We start from the raw sequence: 24814 nt of genomic DNA on the forward strand, positions 1-24814 counted from the left end.
GAGGGACGCGTAAAGGTGTGTCACAAACCAACGGCTTGGCACATAGGGACATTGAAATATTCGCACCAGCCCGAGGAGCCGGAAGTCTTTATCGAATTGCGAACTGACGAAAGTTTACAGTTTACCAATAGTTTTACATAAATAGTAATATTTCCACATAGTACAGTGCAACGTGTGGTCCGAAATTGCTGACAAAATTTGGCAATAACAGGAAATACATGCAAGGCAATATAAGGTATATGTATAGCGTGGAAATTGTAATCGTTGCTCGCTCGCTCCGCTCGCTCGTAAAAATCTAGTCCAACCTTACAACCGATCCGACACGTTAGTAAATTTGAAATAAGTCGCCTCCTTATCGAATAACGAATGCAAGAGGGACTGGTTTTAGGTTAGGCTATATTTTTCGAGCGAGCGCAGCGAGCGAGGGACGCGTAAAGGTGTGTCACAAACCAACGGTTTGGCACATAGGGACATTGAAATATTCGCACCATCCCGAGGAGCCGGAAGTCTTTATCGAACTGCGTACTGTCCAAAGTTTACAGTTTATCACTAGTTTTACATAAATAGTAATATTTCCACATAGTACAGTGCAACGTGTGGTCCGAAATCGCTGACATAATTAGGCAATAACAGGAAATATATGCAAGGCAATATAAGGTATATATATAGCGTGGAAATTGTAATCGTTGCTCGCTCGCTCCGCTCGCTCGTAAAAATCTAGTCCAACCTTAGAACCGATCCGACACGTTAGTAAATTTGAAAGAAGTCGCCTCCTTATCGAATAACGAATGCAAGAGGGACTGGTTTTAGGTTAGGCTATATTTTTCGAGCGAGCGCAGCGAGCGAGGGACGCGTAAAGGTGTGTCACAAACCAACGGTTTGGCACATAGGGACATTGAAATATTCGCACCAGCCCGAGGAGCCGGAAGTCTTTATCGAATTGCGTACTGACGAAAGTTTACAGTTTATCAATAATTTTACATAAATAGTAATATTTCCACATAGTACAGTGCAACATGAGGTCCGAAATCGCTCACAAAATTAGGCAATAACAGGAAATATATGCAAGGCAATATAAGGTGTATGTATAGCTTGGAAATTGTAATCGTTGCTCGCTCGCTCCGCTCGCTCGTAAAAATCTAGTCCAACCTTACAACCGATCCGACACGTTAGTAAATTTGAAATAAGTCGCCTCCTTATCGAATAACGAATGCAAGAGGGACTGGTTTTAGGTTAGGCTATATTTTTCGAGCGAGCGCAGCGAGCGAGGGACGCGTAAAGGTGTGTCACAAACCAACGGTTTGGCACATAGGGACATTGAAATATTCGCACCAGCCCGAGGAGCCGGAAGTCTTTATCGAATTGCGTACTGACGAAAGTTTACAGTTTATCAATAATTTTACATAAATAGTAATATTTCCACATAGTGCAGTGCAACATGTGGTCCGAAATCGCTGACAAAATTAGGCAATAACAGGAAATATATGAAAGGCAATATAAGGTGTATGTATAGCTTGGAAACTGCAATCGTTGCTCGCTCGCTCCGCTCGCTCGTATAAATCTAGTCCAACCTCACAACCGATCGGACACGTTAGCAAATTTGAAATAAGTCGCCTCCTTATCGAATAGCGAACGCAAGAGGGCTTGGTTTTAGGTTAGACTATAGTTTTAGAGCGAGCGCAGCGAGCGAGGGACGCGTAACGGTGTGTCACAAACCAACGGTTTGGCACATAGGGACATTGAAATATTCGCACCAGCCCGAGGAACCGCAAGTCTTTATCGATTTGCGTACTGACAAAACTTTACAGTTTATCAATAGTTTTACATAAATAGTAATAATTCCACATAGTACAGTGCAACGTGTGGCCCGAAAGCGCTGACAAAGTTAGGCAATAACAGGAAATATATGCAAGATTATATAAGGTATATGTATAGCTTGGAAATTGTAAGCGTTGCACGCTCGCTCCGCTCGCTCGTGAAAATGTAGTCCGACCTCACAACCGATCCGACACGTTAGCAAATTTGAAATAAGTCGCCTCCTTATCGAATAACGAACGTAAGAGGGATTGGTTTTAGGTTAGGCTATAGTGTTCGAGGGAGCACAGCGAGCGAGGGACGCGTAAAGGTGTGTCACAAACCAACGGTTTGGCACATAGGGACATTGAAATATTCGCACCATCCCGAGGAGCCGGAAGTCTTTATCGAACTGCGTACTGTCCAAAGTTTACAGTTTATCACTAGTTTTACATAAATAGTAATATTTCCACATAGTACAGTGCAACGTGTGGTCCGAAATTGCTGACAAAATTTGGCAATAACAGGAAATATATGCAAGGCAATATAAGGTATATGTATAGCGTGGAAATTGTAATCGTTGCTCGCTCGCTCCGCTCGCTCGTAAAAATCTAGTCCAACCTTACAACCGATCCGACACGTTAGTAAATTTGAAAGAAGTCGCCTCCTTATCGAATAACGAATGCAAGAGGGACTGGTTTTAGGTTAGGCTATATTTTTCGAGCGAGCGCAGCGAGCGAGGGACGCGTAAAGGTGTGTCACAAACCAACGGTTTGGCACATAGGGACATTGAAATATTCGCACCAGCCCGAGGAGCCGGAAGTCTTTATCGAATTGCGTACTGACGAAAGTTTACAGTTTATCAATAATTTTACATAAATAGTAATATTTCCACATAGTACAGTGCAACATGTGGTCCGAAATCGCTGACAAAATTAGGCAATAACAGGAAATATATGCAAGGCAATATAAGGTGTATGTATAGCTTGGAAATTGTAATCGTTGCTCGCTCGCTCCGCTCGCTCGTAAAAATCTAGTCCAACCTTACAACCGATCCGACAAGTTAGTAAATTTGAAATAAGTCGCCTCCTTATCGAATAACGAATGCAAGAGGGACTGGTTTTAGGTTAGGCTATATTTTTCGAGCGAGCGCAGCGAGCGAGGGACGCGTAAAGGTGTGTCACAAACCAACGGTTTGGCACATAGGGACATTGAAATATTCGCACCAGCCTGAAGAGCCGGAAGTCTTTATCGGACTGCGTATTCACAAAAAAGTTTACAGTTTATCAATATTTTTACATAAATAGTAATAATTCCACATAGTACTGTGCAACGTGTGGTCCGAAATCGCTGACAAAATTAGGCAATAACAGGAAATATATGCAAGGCAATATAAGGTATATGTATAGCTTGGAAATTGTAATCGTTGCTCGCTCGCTCCGCTCGCTCGTAGAAATCTAGTCCGACCTCACAACCGATCCGACACGTTAGCAAATTTGAAATTAGTCGCCTCCTTATCGAATAACGGACGCAAGAGGGATTGGTTTTAGGTTAGGCTATAGTTTTCGAGCGAGCGCAGCGAGCGAGGGACGCCTAAAGGTGTGTCACAAACCAACGGTTTGGCACATAGGGACATTGAAATATTCGCACCAGCTCGAGGAACCGCAAGTATTTATCGAATTGCGTACTGACAAAAGTTTACAGTTTACCAACAGTTTTACATAAATAGTAATATTTCCACATAGTACAGTGCAACGTGTGGTCCGAAATTGCTGACAAAATTTGGCAATAACAGGAAATACATGCAAGGCAATATAAGGTATATGTATAGCTTGGAAATTGTAATCGTTGCCGGCTCGCTCCGCTCGCTCGTATAAATCTAGTCCAACCTCACAACCGATCCGACACGTTAGCAAATTTGAAATAAGTCGCCTCCTTATCGAATAACGAACGTAAGAGGGATTGGTTTTAGGTTAGGCTATAGTTTTCGAGGGAGCACAGCGAGCGAGGGACGCGTAAAGGTGTGTCACAAACCAACGGTTTGGAACATAGGGACATTGAAATATTCGCACCATCCCGAGGAGCCGGAAGTCTTTATCGAACTGCGTACTGTCCAAAGTTTACAGTTTATCACTAGTTTTACATAAATAGTAATATTTCCACATAGTACAGTGCAACGTGTGGTCCGAAATCGCTGACATAATTAGGCAATAACAGGAAATATATGCAAGGCAATATAAGGTATATGTATAGCGTGGAAGTTGTAATCGTTGCTCGCTCGCTCCGCTCGCTCGTAAAAATCTAGTCCAACCTTACAACCGATACGACACGTTAGTAAATTTGAAATAAGTCGCCTCCTTATCGAATAACGAATGCAAGAGGGACTGGTTTTAGGTTAGGCTATATTTTTCGAGCGAGCGCAGCGAGCGAGGGACGCGTAAAGGTGTGTCACCAACCAACGGTTTGGTACATAGGGACATTGAAATATTCGCACCAGCCCGATGAGCCGGAAGTCTTTATCGAATTGCGTACTGACGAAAGTTTACAGTTTATCAATAATTTTACATAAATAGTAATATTTCCACATAGTACAGTGCAACATGTGGTCCGAAATCGCTGACAAAATTTGGCAATAACAGGAAATACATGCAAGGCAATATAAGGTATATGTATAGCTTGGAAATTGTAATCGTTGCTCGCTCGCTCCGCTCGCTCGTATAAATCTAGTCCAACCTCACAACCGATCCGACACGTTAGCAAATTTGAAATAAGTCGCCTCCTTATCGAATAACGAACGTAAGAGGGATTGGTTTTAGGTTAGGCTATAGTTTTCGAGCGAGCGCAGCGAGCGAGGGACGCGTAAATGTGTGTCACAAACCAACGGTTTGGCACATAGGGACATTGAAATATTCGCACCATCCCGAGGAGCCGGAAGGCTTTATCGAACTGCGTACTGACAAAAGTTTACAGTTTATCAATAGTTTTACATAAATAGTAATATTTCCACATAGTACAGTGCAACGTGTGGTCCGAAATCGCTGACATAATTAGGCAATAACAGGAAATATATGCAAGGCAATATAAGGTATATGTATAGCGTGGAAATTGTAATCGTTGCTCGCTCGCTCCGCTCGCTCGTAAAAATCTAGTCCAACCTTACAACCGATCCGACACGTTAATAAATTTGAAATAAGTCGCCTCCTTATCGAATAACGAATGCAAGAGGGACTGGTTTTAGGTTAGGCTATATTTTTCGAGCGACCGCAGCGAGCGAGGGACGCGTAAAGGTGTGTCACAAACCAACGGTTTGGCACATAGGGACATTGAAATATTCGCACCAGCCCGAGGAGCCGGAAGTCTTTATCGAATTGAGTACTGACGAAAGTTTACAGTTTATCAATAATTTTACATAAATAGTAATATTTCCACATAGTACAGTGCAACATGTGGTCCGAAATCGCTGACAAAATTAGGCAATAACAGGAAATATATGCAAGGCAATATAAGGTGTATGTACAGCTTGGAAATTGTAATCGTTGCTCGCTGGCTCCGCTCGCTCGTAAAAATCTAGTCCGACCTCACAACCGATCCGACACGTTAGCAAATTTGAAATTAGTCGTCTCCTTGTCGAATAACGAACGCAAGAGGGATTGTCTTTAGGTTAGGCTATAGTTTTCGAGCGAGCGCAGCGAGCGAGGGACGCGTAAAGGTGTGTCACAAACCAACGGCTTGGCACATAGGGACATTGAAATATTCGCACCAGCCCGAGGAGCCGGAAGTCTTTATCGAATTGCGAACTGACGAAAGTTTACAGTTTACCAATAGTTTTACATAAATAGTAATATTTCCACATAGTACAGTGCAACGTGAGGCCCGAAATCGCTGACAAAATTAGGCAATAACAGAAAATACATGCAAGGCAATATAAGGTATATGTATAGCGTGGAAATTGTAATCGTTGCTCGCTCGCTCCGCTCGCTCGTAAAAATCTAGTCCAACCTCACAACCGATCCGACACGTTAGTAAATTTGAAATAAGTCGCCTCCTTATCGAATAACGAATGCAAGAGGGACTGGTTTTAGGTTAGGCTATATTTTTCGAGCGAGCGCAGCGAGCGAGGGACGCGTAAAGGTGTGTCACAAACCTACGGTTTGGCACATAGGGACATTGAAATATTCGCACCATCCCGAGGAGCCGGAAGTCTTTATCGAACTGCGTACTGTCCAAAGTTTACAGTTTATCACTAGTTTTACATAAATAGTAATATTTCCACATAGTACAGTGCAACGTGTGGTCCGAAATCGCTGACATAATTAGGCAATAACAGGAAATATATGCAAGGCAATATAAGGTATATATATAGCGTGGAAATTGTAATCGTTGCTCGCTCGCTCCGCTCGCTCGTAAAAATCTAGTCCAACCTTAGAACCGATCCGACACGTTAGTAAATTTGAAAGAAGTCGCCTCCTTATCGAATAACGAATGCAAGAGGGACTGGTTTTAGGTTAGGCTATATTTTTCGAGCGAGCGCAGCGAGCGAGGGACGCGTAAAGGTGTGTCACAAACCAACGGTTTGGCACATAGGGACATTGAAATATTCGCACCAGCCCGAGGAGCCGGAAGTCTTTATCGAATTCCCTACTGACGAAAGTTTACAGTTTATCAATAATTTTACATAAATAGTAATATTTCCACATAGTACAGTGCAACATGTGGTCCGAAATCGCTCACAAAATTGGGTAATAACCGGAAATATATGCAAGGCAATATAAGGTGTATGTATAGCTTGGAAACTGCAATCGTTGCTCGCTCGCTCCGCTCGCTCGTATAAATCTAGTCCAACCTCACAACCGATCCGACACGTTAGCAAATTTGAAATAAGTCGCCTCCTTATCGAATAGCGAACGCAAGAGGGCTTGGTTTTAGGTTAGACTATAGTTTTAGAGCGAGCGCAGCGAGCGAGGGACGCGTAAAGGTGTGTCACAAACCAACGGTTTGGCACATAGGGACATTGAAATATTCGCACCAGCCCGAGGAACCGCAAGTCTTTATCGAATTGCGTACTGACAAAACTTTACAGTTTATCAATAGTTTTACATAAATAGTAATAATTCCACATAGTACAGTGCAACGTGTGGCCCGAAAGCGCTGACAAAGTTAGGCAATAACAGGAAATATATGCAAGATTATATAAGGTATATGTATAGCTTGGAAATTGTAAGCGTTGCACGCTCGCTCCGCTCGCTCGTGAAAATGTAGTCCGACCTCACAACCGATCCGACACGTTAGCAAATTTGAAATAAGTCGCCTCCTTATCGAATAACGAACGTAAGAGGGATTGGTTTTAGGTTAGGCTATAGTGTTCGAGGGAGCACAGCGAGCGAGGGACGCGTAAAGGTGTGTCACAAACCAACGGTTTGGCACATAGGGACATTGAAATATTCGCACCATCCCGAGGAGCCGGAAGTCTTTATCGAACTGCGTACTGTCCAAAGTTTACAGTTTATCACTAGTTTTACATAAATAGTAATATTTCCACATAGTACAGTGCAACGTGTGGTCCGAAATTGCTGACAAAATTTGGCAATAACAGGAAATATATGCAAGGCAATATAAGGTATATGTATAGCGTGGAAATTGTAATCGTTGCTCGCTCGCTCCGCTCGCTCGTAAAAATCTAGTCCAACCTCACAACCGATCCGACACGTTAGTAAATTTGAAATAAGTCGCCTCCTTATCGAATAACGAACGCAAGAGGGACTGGTTTTAGGTTAGGCTATAGTTTTCGAGCGAGCGCAGCGAGCGAGGGACGCGTAAAGGTGTGTCACAAACCAACGGTTTGGCACATAGGGACATTGAAATATTCGCACCATCCCGAGGAGCCGGAAGTCTTTATCGAACTGCGTACTGTCCAAAGTTTACAGTTTATCACTAGTTTTACATAAATAGTAATATTTCCACATAGTACAGTGCAACGTGTGGTCCGAAATCGCTGACATAATTAGGCAATAACAGGAAATATATGCAAGGCAATATAAGGTATATATATAGCGTGGAAATTGTAATCGTTGCTCGCTCGCTCCGCTCGCTCGTAAAAATCTAGTCCAACCTTAGAACCGATCCGACACGTTAGTAAATTTGAAAGAAGTCGCCTCCTTATCGAATAACGAACGCAAGAGGGACTGGTTTTAGGTTAGGCTATAGTTTTCGAGCGAGCGCAGCGAGCGAGGGACGCGTAAAGGTGTGTCACAAACCAACGGTTTGGCACATAGGGACATTGAAATATTCGCACCAGCCCGAGGAGCCGGAAGTCTTTATCGAATTGCGTACTGACGAAAGTTTACAGTTTATCAATAATTTTACATAAATAGTAATATTTCCACATAGTACAGTGCAACATGTGGTCCGAAATCGCTGACAAAATTAGGCAATAACAGGAAATATATGCAAGGCAATATAAGGTGTATGTATAGCTTGGAAATTGTAATCGTTGCTCGCTCGCTCCGCTCGCTCGTAAAAATCTAGTCCAACCTCACAACCGATCCGACACGTTAGTAAATTTGAAATAAGTCGCCTCCTTATCGAATAACGAACGCAAGAGGGACTGGTTTTAGGTTAGGCTATATTTTTCGAGCGAGCGCAGCGAGCGAGGGACGCGTAAAGGTGTGTCACAAACCAACGGTTTGGCACATAGGGACATTGAAATATTCGCACCAGCCTGAAGAGCCGGAAGTCTTTATCGGACTGCGTATTCACAAAAGTTTACAGTTTATCAATATTTTTACATAAATAGTAATAATTCCACATAGTACTGTGCAACGTGTGGTCCGAAATCGCTGACAAAATTAGGCAATAACAGGAAATATATGCAAGGCAATATAAGGTATATGTATAGCTTGGAAATTGTAATCGTCGCTCGCTCGCTCCGCTCGTTCGTAAAAATCTAGTCCGACCTCACAACCGATCCGACACGTTAGCAAATTTGAAATTAGTCGCCTCCTTATCGAATAACGAACGCAAGAGGGATTGGTTTTAGGTTAGGCTATAGTTTTCGAGCGAGCGCAGCGAGCGTGGGACGCCTAAAGGTGTGTCACAAACCAACGGTTTGGCACATAGGGACATTGAAATATTCGCACCAGCTCGAGGAACCGCAAGTATTTATCGAATTGCGTACTGACAAAAGTTTACAGTTTACCAACAGTTTTACATAAATAGTAATATTTCCACATAGTACAGTGCAACGTGTGGTCCGAAATTGCTGACAAAATTTGGCAATAACAGGAAATACATGCAAGGCAATATAAGGTATATGTATAGCTTGGAAATTGTAATCGTTGCCGGCTCGCTCCGCTCGCTCGTATAAATCTAGTCCAACCTCACAACCGATCCGACACGTTAGCAAATTTGAAATAAGTCGCCTCCTTATCGAATAACGGACGTAAGAGGGATTGGTTTTAGGTTAGGCTATAGTTTTCGAGGGAGCACAGCGAGCGAGGGACGTGTAAAGGTGTGTCACAAACCAACGGTTTGGCACATAGGGACATTGAAATATTCGCACCATCCCGAGGAGCCGGAAGTCTTTATCGAACTGCGTACTGTCCAAAGTTTACAGTTTATCACTAGTTTTACATAAATAGTAATATTTCCACATAGTACAGTGCAACGTGTGGTCCGAAATCGCTGACATAATTAGGCAATAACAGGAAATATATGCAAGGCAATATAAGGTATATGTATAGCTTGGAAATTGTAATCGTTGCCGGCTCCCTCCGCTCGCTCGTATAAATCTAGTCCAACCTCACAACCGATCCGACACGTTAGCAAATTTGAAATAAGTCGCCTCCTTATCGAATAACGAACGTAAGAGGGATTGGTTTTAGGTTAGGCTATAGTTTTCGAGGGAGCACAGCGAGCGAGGGACGCGTAAAGGTGTGTCACAAACCAACGGTTTGGCACATAGGGACATTGAAATATTCGCACCAGCCCGAGGAGCCGGAAGTCTTTATCGAATTGCGTACTGACGAAAGTTTACAGTTTATCAATAATTTTACATAAATAGTAATATTTCCACATAGTGCAGTGCAACATGTGGTCCGAAATCGCTGACAAAATTAGGCAATAACAGGAAATATATGAAAGGCAATATAAGGTGTATGTATAGCTTGGAAACTGCAATCGTTGCTCGCTCGCTCCGCTCGCTCGTATAAATCTAGTCCAACCTCACAACCGATCCGACACGTTAGCAAATTTGAAATAAGTCGCCTCCTTATCGAATAGCGAACGCAAGAGGTCTTGGTTTTAGGTTAGACTATAGTTTTAGAGCGAGCGCAGCGAGCGAGGGACGCGTAAAGGTGTGTCACAAACCAACGGTTTGGCACATAGGGACATTGAAATATTCGCACCAGCCCGAGGAACCGCAAGTCTTTATCGAATTGCGTACTGACAAAACTTTACAGTTTATCAATAGTTTTACATAAATAGTAATAATTCCACATAGTACAGTGCAACGTGTGGCCCGAAAGCGCTGACAAAGTTAGGCAATAACAGGAAATATATGCAAGATTATATAAGGTATATGTATAGCTTGGAAATTGTAAGCGTTGCACGCTCGCTCCGCTCGCTCGTGAAAATGTAGTCCGACCTCACAACCGATCCGACACGTTAGCAAATTTGAAATAAGTCGCCTCCTTATCGAATAACGAACGTAAGAGGGATTGGTTTTAGGTTAGGCTATAGTGTTCGAGCGAGCACAGCGAGCGAGGGACGCGTAAAGGTGTGTCACAAACCAACGGTTTGGCACATAGGGACATTGAAATATTCGCACCATCCCGAGGAGCCGGAAGTCTTTATCGAACTGCGTACTGTCCAAAGTTTACAGTTTATCACTAGTTTTACATAAATAGTAATATTTCCACATAGTACAGTGCAACGTGTGGTCCGAAATTGCTGACAAAATTTGGCAATAACAGGAAATATATGCAAGGCAATATAAGGTATATGTATAGCGTGGAAATTGTAATCGTTGCTCGCTCGCTCCGCTCGCTCGTAAAAATCTAGTCCAACCTTACAACCGATCCGACACGTTAGTAAATTTGAAAGAAGTCGCCTCCTTATCGAATAACGAATGCAAGAGGGACTGGTTTTAGGTTAGACTATATTTTTCGAGCGAGCGCAGCGAGCGAGGGACGCGTAAAGGTGTGTCACAAACCAACGGTTTGGCACATAGGGACATTGAAATATTCGCACCAGCCCGAGGAGCCGGAAGTCTTTATCGAATTGCGTACTGACGAAAGTTTACAGTTTATCAATAATTTTACATAAATAGTAATATTTCCACATAGTACAGTGCAACATGTGGTCCGAAATCGCTGACAAAATTAGGCAATAACAGGAAATATATGCAAGGCAATATAAGGTGTATGTATAGCTTGGAAATTGCAATCGTTGCTCGCTCGCTCCGCTCGCTCGTAAAAATCTAGTCCAACCTTACAACCGATCCGACACGTTAGTAAATTTGAAATAAGTCGCCTCCTTATCGAATAACGAATGCAAGAGGGACTGGTTTTAGGTTAGGCTATATTTTTCGAGCGAGCGCAGCGAGCGAGGGACGCGTAAAGGTGTGTCACAAACCAACGGTTTGGCACATAGGGACATTGAAATATTCGCACCAGCCTGAAGAGCCGGAAGTCTTTATCGGACTGCGTATTCACAAAAGTTTACAGTTTATCAATATTTTTACATAAATAGTAATAATTCCACATAGTACTGTGCAACGTGTGGTCCGAAATCGCTGACAAAATTAGGCAATAACAGGAAATATATGCAAGGCAATATAAGGTATATGTATAGCTTGGAAATTGTAATCGTCGCTCGCTCGCTCCGCTCGCTCGTAAAAATCTAGTCCGACCTCACAACCGATCCGACACGTTAGCAAATTTGAAATTAGTCGCCTCCTTATCGAATAACGAACTCAAGAGGGATTGGTTTTAGGTTAGGCTATAGTTTTCGAGCGAGCGCAGCGAGCGTGGGACGCCTAAAGGTGTGTCACAAACCAACGGTTTGGCACATAGGGACATTGAAATATTCGCACCAGCTCGAGGAACCGCAAGTATTTATCGAATTGCGTACTGACAAAAGTTTACAGTTTACCAACAGTTTTACATAAATAGTAATATTTCCACATAGTACAGTGCAACGTGTGGTCCGAAATTGCTGACAAAATTTGGCAATAACAGGAAATACATGCAAGGCAATATAAGGTATATGTATAGCTTGGAAATTGTAATCGTTGCCGGCTCGCTCCGCTCGCTCGTATAAATCTAGTCCAACCTCACAACCGATCCGACACGTTAGCAAATTTGAAATAAGTCGCCTCCTTATCGAATAACGAACGTAAGAGGGATTGGTTTTAGGTTAGGCTATAGTTTTCGAGGGAGCACAGCGAGCGAGGGACGCGTAAAGGTGTGTCACAAACCAACGGTTTGGCACATAGGGACATTGAAATATTCGCACCATCCCGAGGAGCCGGAAGTCTTTATCGAACTGCGTACTGTCCAAGGTTTACAGTTTATCACTAGTTTTACATAAATAGTAATATTTCCACATAGTACAGTGCAACGTGTGGTCCGAAATCGTTGACATAATTAGGCAATAACAGGAAATATATGCAAGGCAATATAAGGTATATGTATAGCTTGGAAATTGTAATCGTTGCCGGCTCGCTCCGCTCGCTCGTATAAATCTAGTCCAACCTCACAACCGATCCGACACGTTAGCAAATTTGAAATAAGTCGCCTCCTTATCGAATAACGAACGTAAGAGGGATTGGTTTTAGGTTAGGCTATAGTTTTCGAGGGAGCACAGCGAGCGAGGGACGCGTAAAGGTGTGTCACAAACCAACGGTTTGGCACATAGGGACATTGAAATATTCGCACCATCCCGAGGAGCCGGAAGTCTTTATCGAACTGCGTACTGTCCAAGGTTTACAGTTTATCACTAGTTTTACATAAATAGTAATATTTCCACATAGTACAGTGCAACGTGTGGTCCGAAATCGTTGACATAATTAGGCAATAACAGGAAATATATGCAAGGCAATATAAGGTATATGTATAGCTTGGAAATTGTAATCGTTGCCGGCTCGCTCCGCTCGCTCGTATAAATCTAGTCCAACCTCACAACCGATCCGACACGTTAGCAAATTTGAAATAAGTCGCCTCCTTATCGAATAACGAACGTAAGAGGGATTGGTTTTAGGTTAGGCTATAGTTTTCGAGCGAGCACAGCGAGCGAGGGACGCGTAAAGGTGTGTCACAAACCAACGGTTTGGCACATAGGGACATTGAAATATTCGCACCATCCCGAGGAGCCGGAAGTCTTTATCGAACTGCGTACTGTCCAAAGTTTACAGTTTATCACTAGTTTTACATAAATAGTAATATTTCCACATAGTACAGTGCAACGTGTGGTCCGAAATCGCTGACATAATTAGGCAATAACAGGAAATATATGCAAGGCAATATAAGGTATATGTATAGCTTGGAAATTGTAATCGTTGCCGGCTCCCTCCGCTCGCTCGTATAAATCTAGTCCAACCTCACAACCGATCCGACACGTTAGCAAATTTGAAATAAGTCGCCTCCTTATCGAATAACGAACGTAAGAGGGATTGGTTTTAGGTTAGGCTATAGTTTTCGAGGGAGCACAGCGAGCGAGGGACGCGTAAAGGTGTGTCACAAACCAACGGTTTGGCACATAGGGACATTGAAATATTCGCACCATCCCGAGGAGCCGGAAGTCTTTATCGAACTGCGTACTGTCCAAGGTTTACAGTTTATCACTAGTTTTACATAAATAGTAATATTTCCACATAGTACAGTGCAACGTGTGGTCCGAAATCGCTGACATAATTAGGCAATAACAGGAAATATATGCAAGGCAATATAAGGTATATGTATAGCTTGGAAATTGTAATCGTTGCCGGCTCGCTCCGCTCGCTCGTATAAATCTAGTCCAACCTCACAACCGATCCGACACGTTAGCAAATTTGAAATAAGTCGCCTCCTTATCGAATAACGAACGTAAGAGGGATTGGTTTTAGGTTAGGCTATAGTTTTCGAGGGAGCACAGCGAGCGAGGGACGCGTAAAGGTGTGTCACAAACCAACGGTTTGGCACATAGGGACATTGAAATATTCGCACCATCCCGAGGAGCCGGAAGTCTTTATCGAACTGCGTACTGTCCAAGGTTTACAGTTTATCACTAGTTTTACATAAATAGTAATATTTCCACATAGTACAGTGCAACGTGTGGTCCGAAATCGCTGACATAATTAGGCAATAACAGGAAATATATGCAAGGCAATATAAGGTATATGTATAGCTTGGAAATTGTAATCGTTGCCGGCGCGCTCCGCTCGCTCGTATAAATCTAGTCCAACCTCACAACCGATCCGACACGTTAGCAAATTTGAAATAAGTCGCCTCCTTATCGAATAACGAACGTTAGAGGGATTGGTTTTAGGTTAGGCTATAGTTTTCGAGCGAGCACAGCGAGCGAGGGACGCGTAAAGGTGTGTCACAAACCAACGGTTTGGCACATAGGGACATTGAAATATTCGCACCATCCCGAGGAGCCGGAAGTCTTTATCGAACTGCGTACTGTCCAAAGTTTACAGTTTATCACTAGTTTTACATAAATAGTAATATTTCCACATAGTACAGTGCAACGTGTGGTCCGAAATCGCTGACATAATTAGGCAATAACAGGAAATATATGCAAGGCAATATAAGGTATATGTATAGCTTGGAAATTGTAATCGTTGCCGGCTCCCTCCGCTCGCTCGTATAAATCTAGTCCAACCTCACAACCGATCCGACACGTTAGCAAATTTGAAATAAGTCGCCTCCTTATCGAATAACGAACGTAAGAGGGATTGGTTTTAGGTTAGGCTATAGTTTTCGAGCGAGCACAGCGAGCGAGGGACGCGTAAAGGTGTGTCACAAACCAACGGTTTGGCACATAGGGACATTGAAATATTCGCACCATCCCGAGGAGCCGGAAGTCTTTATCGAACTGCGTACTGTCCAAGGTTTACAGTTTATCACTAGTTTTACATAAATAGTAATATTTCCACATAGTACAGTGCAACGTGTGGTCCGAAATCGTTGACATAATTAGGCAATAACAGGAAATATATGCAAGGCAATATAAGGTATATGTATAGCTTGGAAATTGTAATCGTTGCCGGCTCGCTCCGCTCGCTCGTATAAATCTAGTCCAACCTCACAACCGATCCGACACGTTAGCAAATTTGAAATAAGTCGCCTCCTTATCGAATAACGAACGTAAGAGGGATTGGTTTTAGGTTAGGCTATAGTTTTCGAGCGAGCACAGCGAGCGAGGGACGCGTAAAGGTGTGTCACAAACCAACGGTTTGGCACATAGGGACATTGAAATATTCGCACCATCCCGAGGAGCCGGAAGTCTTTATCGAACTGCGTACTGTCCAAAGTTTACAGTTTATCACTAGTTTTACATAAATAGTAATATTTCCACATAGTACAGTGCAACGTGTGGTCCGAAATCGCTGACATAATTAGGCAATAACAGGAAATATATGCAAGGCAATATAAGGTATATGTATAGCGTGGAAATTGTAATCGTTTCTCGCTCGCTCCGCTCGCTCGTAAAAATCTAGTCCAACCTTACAACCGATACGACACGTTAGTAAATTTGAAATAAGTCGCCTCCTTATCGAATAACGAATGCAAGAGGGACTGGTTTTAGGTTAGGCTATAGTTTTCGAGCGAGCGCAGCGAGCGAGGGACGCGTAAAGGTGTGTCACCAACCAACGGTTTGGCACGTAGGGACATTGAAATATTCGCACCAGCCCGAGGAGCCGGAAGTCTTTATCGAATTGCGTACTGACGAAAGTTTACAGTTTATCAATAGTTTTACATAAATAGTAATATTTCCACATAGTACAGTGCAACATGTGGTCCGAAATCGCTGACAAAATTTGGCAATAACAGGAAATACATGCAAGGCAATATAAGGTATATGTATAGCTTGGAAATTGTAATCGTTGCTCGCTCGCTCCGCTCGCTCGTATAAATCTAGTCCAACCTCACAACCGATCCGACACGTTAGCAAATTTGAAATAAGTCGCCTCCTTATCGAATAACGAACGTAAGAGGGATTGGTTTTAGGTTAGGCTATAGTTTTCGAGGGAGCACAGCGAGCGAGGGACGCGTAAAGGTGTGTCACAAACCAACGGTTTGGCACATAGGGACATTGAAATATTCGCACCATCCCGAGGAGCCGGAAGTCTTTATCGAACTGCGTACTGACAAAAGTTTACAGTTTATCAATAGTTTTACATAAATAGTAATAATTCCACATAGTACAGTGCAACGTGTTTTCCGAAATCGCTGACAAAATTAGGCAATAACAGGAAATATATGCAAGATTATATAAGGTATATGTATAGCTTGGAAATTGTAATCGTTGCTCGCTCGCTCCCCTCGCTCGTAAAAATCTAGTCCGACCTCACAACCGATCCGACACGTTAGCAAATTTGAAATAAGTCGCCTTCTTATCGAATAACGAACGCAAGAGGGATTGGTTCTGGGTTAGGCTATAGTTTTCGAGCGAGCGCAGCGAGCGAGGGACGCGTAAAGGTGTGTCACAAACCAACGGTTTGGCACATAGTGACATTGAAATATTCGCACCAGCCTGAAGAGCCGGAAGTCTTTATCGAACTGCGTATTGACAAAAGTTTACAGTTTATCAATAGTTTTACATAAATAGTAATAATTCCACATAGTACAGTGCAACGTGTGGTCCGAAATCGCTGACAAAATTAGGCAATAACAGGAAATATATGCAAGGCAATATAAGGTATATATATAGCTTGGAAATTGTAATCGTTGCTCGCACGCTCCGCTCGCTCGTAAAAATCTAGTCCGACCTCACAACCGATCCGACACGTTAGCAAATTTGAAATTAGTCGCCTCCTTATCGAATAACGAACGCAAGAGGGATTGGTTTTAGGTTAGGCTATAGTTTTCGAGCGAGCGCAGCGAGCGAGGGACGCGTAAAGGTGTGTCACAAACCAACGGTTTGGCACATAGTGACATTGAAATATTCGCACCAGCCTGAAGAGCCGGAAGTCTTTATCGGACTGCGTATTCACAAAAGTTTACAGTTTATCAATATTTTTACATAAATAGTAATAATTCCACATAGTACTGTGCAACGTGTGGTCCGAAATCGCTGACAAAATTAGGCAATAACAGGAAATATATGCAAGGCAATATAAGGTATATGTATAGCTTGGAAATTGTAATCGTTGCACGCTCGCTCCGCTCGCTCGTAAAAATCTAGTCCGACCTCACAACCGATCCGACACGTTAGCAAATTTGAAATTAGTCGCCTCCTTATCGAATAACGAACTCAAGAGGGATTGGTTTTAGGTTAGGCTATAGTTTTCGAGCGAGCGCAGCGAGCGAGGGACGCGTAAAGGTGTGTCACAAACCAACGGTTTGGCACATAGGGACATTCAAATATTCGCACCAGTTCGAGGAACCGCAAGTATTTATCGAATTGCGTACTGACAAAAGTTTACAGTTTACCAACAGTTTTACATAAATAGTAATATTTCCACATAGTACAGTGCAACGTGTGGTCCGAAATTGCTGACAAAATTTGGCAATAACAGGAAATACATGCAAGGCAATATAAGGTATATGTATAGCTTGGAAATTGTAATCGTTGCCGGCTCGCTCCGCTCGCTCGTATAAATCTAGTCCAACCTCACAACCGATCCGACACGTTAGCAAATTTGAAATAAGTCGCCTCCTTATCGAATAACGAACGTAAGAGGGATTGGTTTTAGGTTAGGCTATAGTTTTCGAGCGAGCACAGCGAGCGAGGGACGCGTAAAGGTGTGTCACAAACCAACGGTTTGGCACATAGGGACATTGAAATATTCGCACCATCCCGAGGAGCCGGAAGTCTTTATCGAACTGCGTACTGTCCAAGGTTTACAGTTTATCACTAGTTTTACATAAATAGTAATATTTCCACATAGTACAGTGCAACGTGTGGTCCGAAATCGTTGACATAATTAGGCAATAACAGGAAATATATGCAAGGCAATATAAGGTATATGTATAGCTTGGAAATTGTAATCGTTGCCGGCTCGCTCCGCTCGCTCGTATAAATCTAGTCCAACCTCACAACCGATCCGACACGTTAGCAAATTTGAAATAAGTCGCCTCCTTATCGAATAACGAACGTAAGAGGGATTGGTTTTAGGTTAGGCTATAGTTTTCGAGGGAGCACAGCGAGCGAGGGACGCGTAAAGGTGTGTCACAAACCAACGGTTTGGCACATAGGGACATTGAAATATTCGCACCATCCCGAGGAGCCGGAAGTCTTTATCGAACTGCGTACTGTCCAAGGTTTACAGTTTATCACTAGTTTTACATAAATAGTAATATTTCCACATAGTACAGTGCAACGTGTGGTCCGAAATCGTTGACATAATTAGGCAATAACAGGAAATATATGCAAGGCAATATAAGGTATATGTATAGCGTGGAAATTGTAATCGTTGCTCGCTCGCTCCGCTCGCTCGTAAAAATCTAGTCCAACCTTACAACCGATACGACACGTTAGTAAATTTGAAATAAGTCGCCTCCTTATCGAATAACGAATGCAAGAGGGACTGGTTTTAGGTTAGGCTATATTTTTCGAGCGAGCGCAGCGAGCGAGGGACGCGTAAAGGTGTTTCACCAACCAACGGTTTGGCACGTAGGGACATTGAAATATTCGCACCAGCCCGAGGAGCCGGAAGTCTTTATCGAATTGCGTACTGACGAAAGTTTACAGTTTATCAATAATTTTACATAAATAGTAATATTTCCACATAGTACAGTGCAACATGTGGTCCGAAATCGCTGACAAAATTTGGCAATAACAGGAAATACATGCAAGGCAATATAAGGTATATGTATAGCTTGGAAATTGTAATCGTTGCTCGCTCGCTCCGCTCGCTCGTATAAATCTAGTCCAACCTCACAACCGATCCGACACGTTAGCAAATTTGAAATAAGTCGCCTCCTTATCGAATAACGAACGTAAGAGGGATTGGTTTTAGGTTAGGCTATAGTTTTCGAGCGAGCACAGCGAGCGAGGGACGCGTAAAGGTGTGTCACAAACCAACGGTTTGGCACATAGGGACATTGTTATATTCGCACCAGCCCGAGGAGCCGGAAGTCTTTATCGAATTGCCTACTGACAAAAGTATACAGTTTATTAATAGTTTTACATAAATAGTAATATTTCCACATAGAACAGTGCAACGTGAGGTCCGACATCGCTCACAAAATTAGGTAATACCCGGAAATATATGCAAGGTAATATAAGGTTTATGTATAGCTTGGAAATTGTAATCGTTGCTCGCTCGCTCCCCTCGCTCGTAAAAATGTAGTCCGACCTCACAACCGATCCGACACGTTAGCAAATTTGAAATAAGTCGCCTTCTTATCGAATAACGAACGCAAGAGGGATTGGTTCTGGGTTAGGCTATAGTTTTCGAGCGAGCGCAGCGAGCGAGGGACGCGTAAAGGTGTGTCACAAACCAACGGTTTGGCACATAGTGACATTGAAATATTCGCACCAGCCTGAAGAGCCGGAAGTCTTTATCGAACTGCGTATTGACAAAAGTTTACAGTTTATCAATATTTTTACATAAATAGTAATAATTCCACATAGTACAGTGCAACGTGTGGTCCGAAATCGCTGACAAAATTAGGCAATAACAGGAAATATATGCAAGGCAATATAAGGTATATATATAGCTTGGAAATTGTAATCGTTGCTCGCACGCTCCGCTCGCTCGTAAAAATCTAGTCCGACCTCACAACCGATCCGACACGTTAGCAAATTTGAAATTAGTCGCCTCCTTATCGAATAACGAACTCAAGAGGGATTGGTTTTAGGTTAGGCTATAGTTTTCGAGCGAGCGCAGCGAGCGAGGGACGCGTAAAGGTGTGTCACAAACCAACGGTTTGGCACATAGTGACATTGAAATATTCGCACCAGCCTGAAGAGCCGGAAGTCTTTATCGGACTGCGTATTCACAAAAGTTTACAGTTTATCAATATTTTTACATAAATAGTAATAATTCCACATAGTACTGTGCAACGTGTGGTCCGAAATCGCTGACAAAATTAGGCAATAACAGGAAATATATGCAAGGCAATATAAGGTATATGTATAGCTTGGAAATTGTAATCGTTGCACGCTCGCTCCGCTCGCTCGTAAAAATCTAGTCCGACCTCACAACCGATCCGACACGTTCGCAAATTTGAAATTAGTCGCCTCCTTATCGAATAACGAACTCAAGAGGGATTGGTTTTAGGTTAGGCTATAGTTTTCGAGCGAGCGCAGCGAGCGAGGGACGCGTAAAGGTGTGTCACAAACCAACGGTTTGGCACATAGGGACATTGAAATATTCGCACCAGCTCGAGGAACCGCAAGTATTTATCGAATTGCGTACTGACAAAAGTTTACAGTTTACCAACAGTTTTACATAAATAGTAATATTTCCACATAGTACAGTGCAACGTGTGGTCCGAAATTGCTGACAAAATTTGGCAATAACAGGAAATACATGCAAGATTATATAAGGTATATGTATAGCTTGGAAATTGTAATCGTTGCTCGCTCGCTCCCCTCGCTCGTAAAAATGTAGTCCGACCTCACAACCGATCCGACACGTTAGCAAATTTGAAATAAGTCGCCTTCTTATCGAATAACGAACGCAAGAGGGATTGGTTCTGGGTTAGGCTATAGTTTTCGAGGGAGCACAGCGAGCGAGGGACGCGTAAAGGTGTGTCACAAACCAACGGTTTGGCACATAGGGACATTGAAATATTCGCACCATCCCGAGGAGCCGGAAGTCTTTATCGAACTGCGTACTGTCCAAGGTTTACAGTTTATCACTAGTTTTACATAAATAGTAATATTTCCACATAGTACAGTGCAACGTGTGGTCCGAAATCGTTGACATAATTAGGCAATAACAGGAAATATATGCAAGGCAATATAAGGTATATGTATAGCTTGGAAATTGTAATCGTTGCCGGCTCGCTCCGCTCGCTCGTATAAATCTAGTCCAACCTCACAACCGATCCGACACGTTAGCAAATTTGAAATAAGTCGCCTCCTTATCGAATAACGAATGCAAGAGGGACTGGTTTTAGGTTAGGCTATATTTTTCGAGCGAGCGCAGCGAGCGAGGGACGCGTAAAGGTGTGTCACCAACCAACGGTTTGGCACGTAGGGACATTGAAATATTCGCACCAGCCCGAGGAGCCGGAAGTCTTTATCGAATTGCGTACTGACGAAAGTTTACAGTTTATCAATAATTTTACATAAATAGTAATATTTCCACATAGTACAGTGCAACATGTGGTCCGAAATCGCTGACAAAATTTGGCAATAACAGGAAATACATGCAAGGCAATATAAGGTATATGTATAGCTTGGAAATTGTAATCGTTGCTCGCTCGCTCCGCTCGCTCGTATAAATCTAGTCCAACCTCACAACCGATCCGACACGTTAGCAAATTTGAAATAAGTCGCTACTTATCGAATAACGAACGTAAGAGGGGATTGGTTTTAGGTTAGGCTATAGTTTTCGAGGGAGCACAGCGAGCGAGGGACGCGTAAAGGTGTGTCACAAACCAACGGTTTGGCACATAGGGACATTGAAATATTCGCACCATCCCGAGGAGCCGGAAGTCTTTATCGAACTGCGTACTGACAAAAGTTTACAGTTTATCAATAGTTTTACATAAATAGTAATAATTCCACATAGTACAGTGCAACGTGTGGTCCGAAATCGCTGACAAAATTAGGCAATAACAGGAAATATATGCAAGATTATATAAGGTATATGTATAGCTTGGAAATTGTAATCGTTGCTCGCTCGCTCCCCTCGCTCGTAAAAATGTAGTCCGACCTCACAACCGATCCGACACGTTAGCAAATTTGAAATAAGTCGCCTTCTTATCGAATAACGAACGCAAGAGGGATTGGTTCTGGGTTAGGCTATAGTTTTCGAGCGAGCGCAGCGAGCGAGGGACGCGTAAAGGTGTGTCACAAACCAACGGTTTGGCACATAGTGACATTGAAATATTCGCACCAGCCTGAAGAGCCGGAAGTCTTTATCGAACTGCGTATTGACAAAAGTTTACAGTTTATCAATATTTTTACATAAATAGTAATAATTCCACATAGTACAGTGCAACGTGTGGTCCGAAATCGCTGACAAAATTAGGCAATAACAGGAAATATATGCAAGGCAATATAAGGTATATATATAGCTTGGAAATTGTAATCGTTGCTCGCACGCTCCGCTCGCTCGTAAAAATCTAGTCCGACCTCACAACCGATCCGACACGTTAGCAAATTTGAAATTAGTCGCCTCCTTATCGAATAACGAACTCAAGAGGGATTGGTTTTAGGTTAGGCTATAGTTTTCGAGCGAGCGCAGCGAGCGAGGGACGCGTAAAGGTGTGTCACAAACCAACGGTTTGGCACATAGTGACATTGAAATATTCGCACCAGCCTGAAGAGCCGGAAGTCTTTATCGGACTGCGTATTCACAAAAGTTTACAGTTTATCAATATTTTTACATAAATAGTAATAATTCCACATAGTACTGTGCAACGTGTGGTCCGAAATCGCTCACAAAATTAGGTAATAACTGGAAAAATATGCAAGGCAATATAAGGTATATGTATAGCTTGGAAATTGTAATCGTTGCACGCTCGCTCCGCTCGCTCGTAAAAATCTAGTCCAACCTCACAACCGATCCGACACGTTAGCAAATTTGAAATTAGTCGCCTCCTTATCGAATAACGAACTCAAGAGGGATTGGTTTTAGGTTAGGCTATAGTTTTCGAGCGAGCGCAGCGAGCGAGGGACGCGTAAAGGTGTGTCACAAACCAACGGTTTGGCACATAGGGACATTGAAATATTCGCACCAGCTCGAGGAACCGCAAGTATTTATCGAATTGCGTACTGACAAAAGTTTACAGTTTACCAACAGTTTTACATAAATAGTAATATTTCCACATAGTACAGTGCAACGTGTGGTCCGAAATTGCTGACAAAATTTGGCAATAACAGGAAATACATGCAAGGCAATATAAGGTATATGTATAGCTTGGAAATTGTAATCGTTGCCGGCTCGCTCCGCTCGCTCGTATAAATCTAGTCCAACCTCACAACCGATCCGACACGTTAGCAAATTTGAAATAAGTCGCCTCCTTATCGAATAACGAACGTAAGAGGGATTGGTTTTAGGTTAGGCTATAGTTTTCGAGGGAGCACAGCGAGCGAGGGACGCGTAAAGGTGTGTCACAAACCAACGGTTTGGCACATAGGGACATTGAAATATTCGCACCATCCCGAGGAGCCGGAAGTCTTTATCGAACTGCGTACTGTCCAAGGTTTACAGTTTATCACTAGTTTTACATAAATAGTAATATTTCCACATAGTACAGTGCAACGTGTGGTCCGAAATCGTTGACATAATTAGGCAATAACAGGAAATATATGCAAGGCAATATAAGGTATATGTATAGCTTGGAAATTGTAATCGTTGCCGGCTCGCTCCGCTCGCTCGTATAAATCTAGTCCAACCTCACAACCGATCCGACACGTTAGCAAATTTGAAATAAGTCGCCTCCTTATCGAATAACGAACGTAAGAGGGATTGGTTTTAGGTTAGGCTATAGTTTTCGAGCGAGCACAGCGAGCGAGGGACGCGTAAAGGTGTGTCACAAACCAACGGTTTGGCACATAGGGACATTGAAATATTCGCACCATCCCGAGGAGCCGGAAGTCTTTATCGAACTGCGTACTGTCCAAGGTTTACAGTTTATCACTAGTTTTACATAAATAGTAATATTTCCACATAGTACAGTGCAACGTGTGGTCCGAAATCGTTGACATAATTAGGCAATAACAGGAAATATATGCAAGGCAATATAAGGTATATGTATAGCGTGGAAATTGTAATCGTTGCTCGCTCGCTCCGCTCGCTCGTAAAAATCTAGTCCAACCTTACAACCGATACGACACGTTAGTAAATTTGAAATAAGTCGCCTCCTTATCGAATAACGAATGCAAGAGGGACTGGTTTTAGGTTAGGCTATATTTTTCGAGCGAGCGCAGCGAGCGAGGGACGCGTAAAGGTGTGTCACCAACCAACGGTTTGGCACGTAGGGACATTGAAATATTCGCACCAGCCCGAGGAGCCGGAAGTCTTTATCGAATTGCGTACTGACGAAAGTTTACAGTTTATCAATAATTTTACATAAATAGTAATATTTCCACATAGTACAGTGCAACATGTGGTCCGAAATCGCTGACAAAATTTGGCAATAACAGGAAATACATGCAAGGCAATATAAGGTATATGTATAGCTTGGAAATTGTAATCGTTGCTCGCTCGCTCCGCTCGCTCGTATAAATCTAGTCCAACCTCACAACCGATCCGACACGTTAGCAAATTTGAAATAAGTCGCCTCCTTATCGAATAACGAACGTAAGAGGGATTGGTTTTAGGTTAGGCTATAGTTTTCGAGGGAGCACAGCGAGCGAGGGACGCGTAAAGGTGTGTCACAAACCAACGGTTTGGCACATAGGGACATTGAAATATTCGCACCATCCCGAGGAGCCGGAAGTCTTTATCGAACTGCGTACTGTCCAAAGTTTACAGTTTATTAATAGTTTTACATAAATAGTAATAATTCCACATAGTACAGTGCAACGTGTGGTCCGAAATCGCTGACAAAATTAGGCAATAACAGGAAATATATGCAAGATTATATAAGGTATATGTATAGCTTGGAAATTGTAATCGTTGCTCGCTCGCTCCCCTCGCTCGTAAAAATGTAGTCCGACCTCACAACCGATCCGACACGTTAGCAAATTT

This window comes from Bombus terrestris, unplaced genomic scaffold (genome assembly GCF_910591885.1).
Source record: "Bombus terrestris unplaced genomic scaffold, iyBomTerr1.2, whole genome shotgun sequence".
In the NCBI taxonomy this organism is placed as follows: domain Eukaryota; kingdom Metazoa; phylum Arthropoda; class Insecta; order Hymenoptera; family Apidae; genus Bombus; species Bombus terrestris.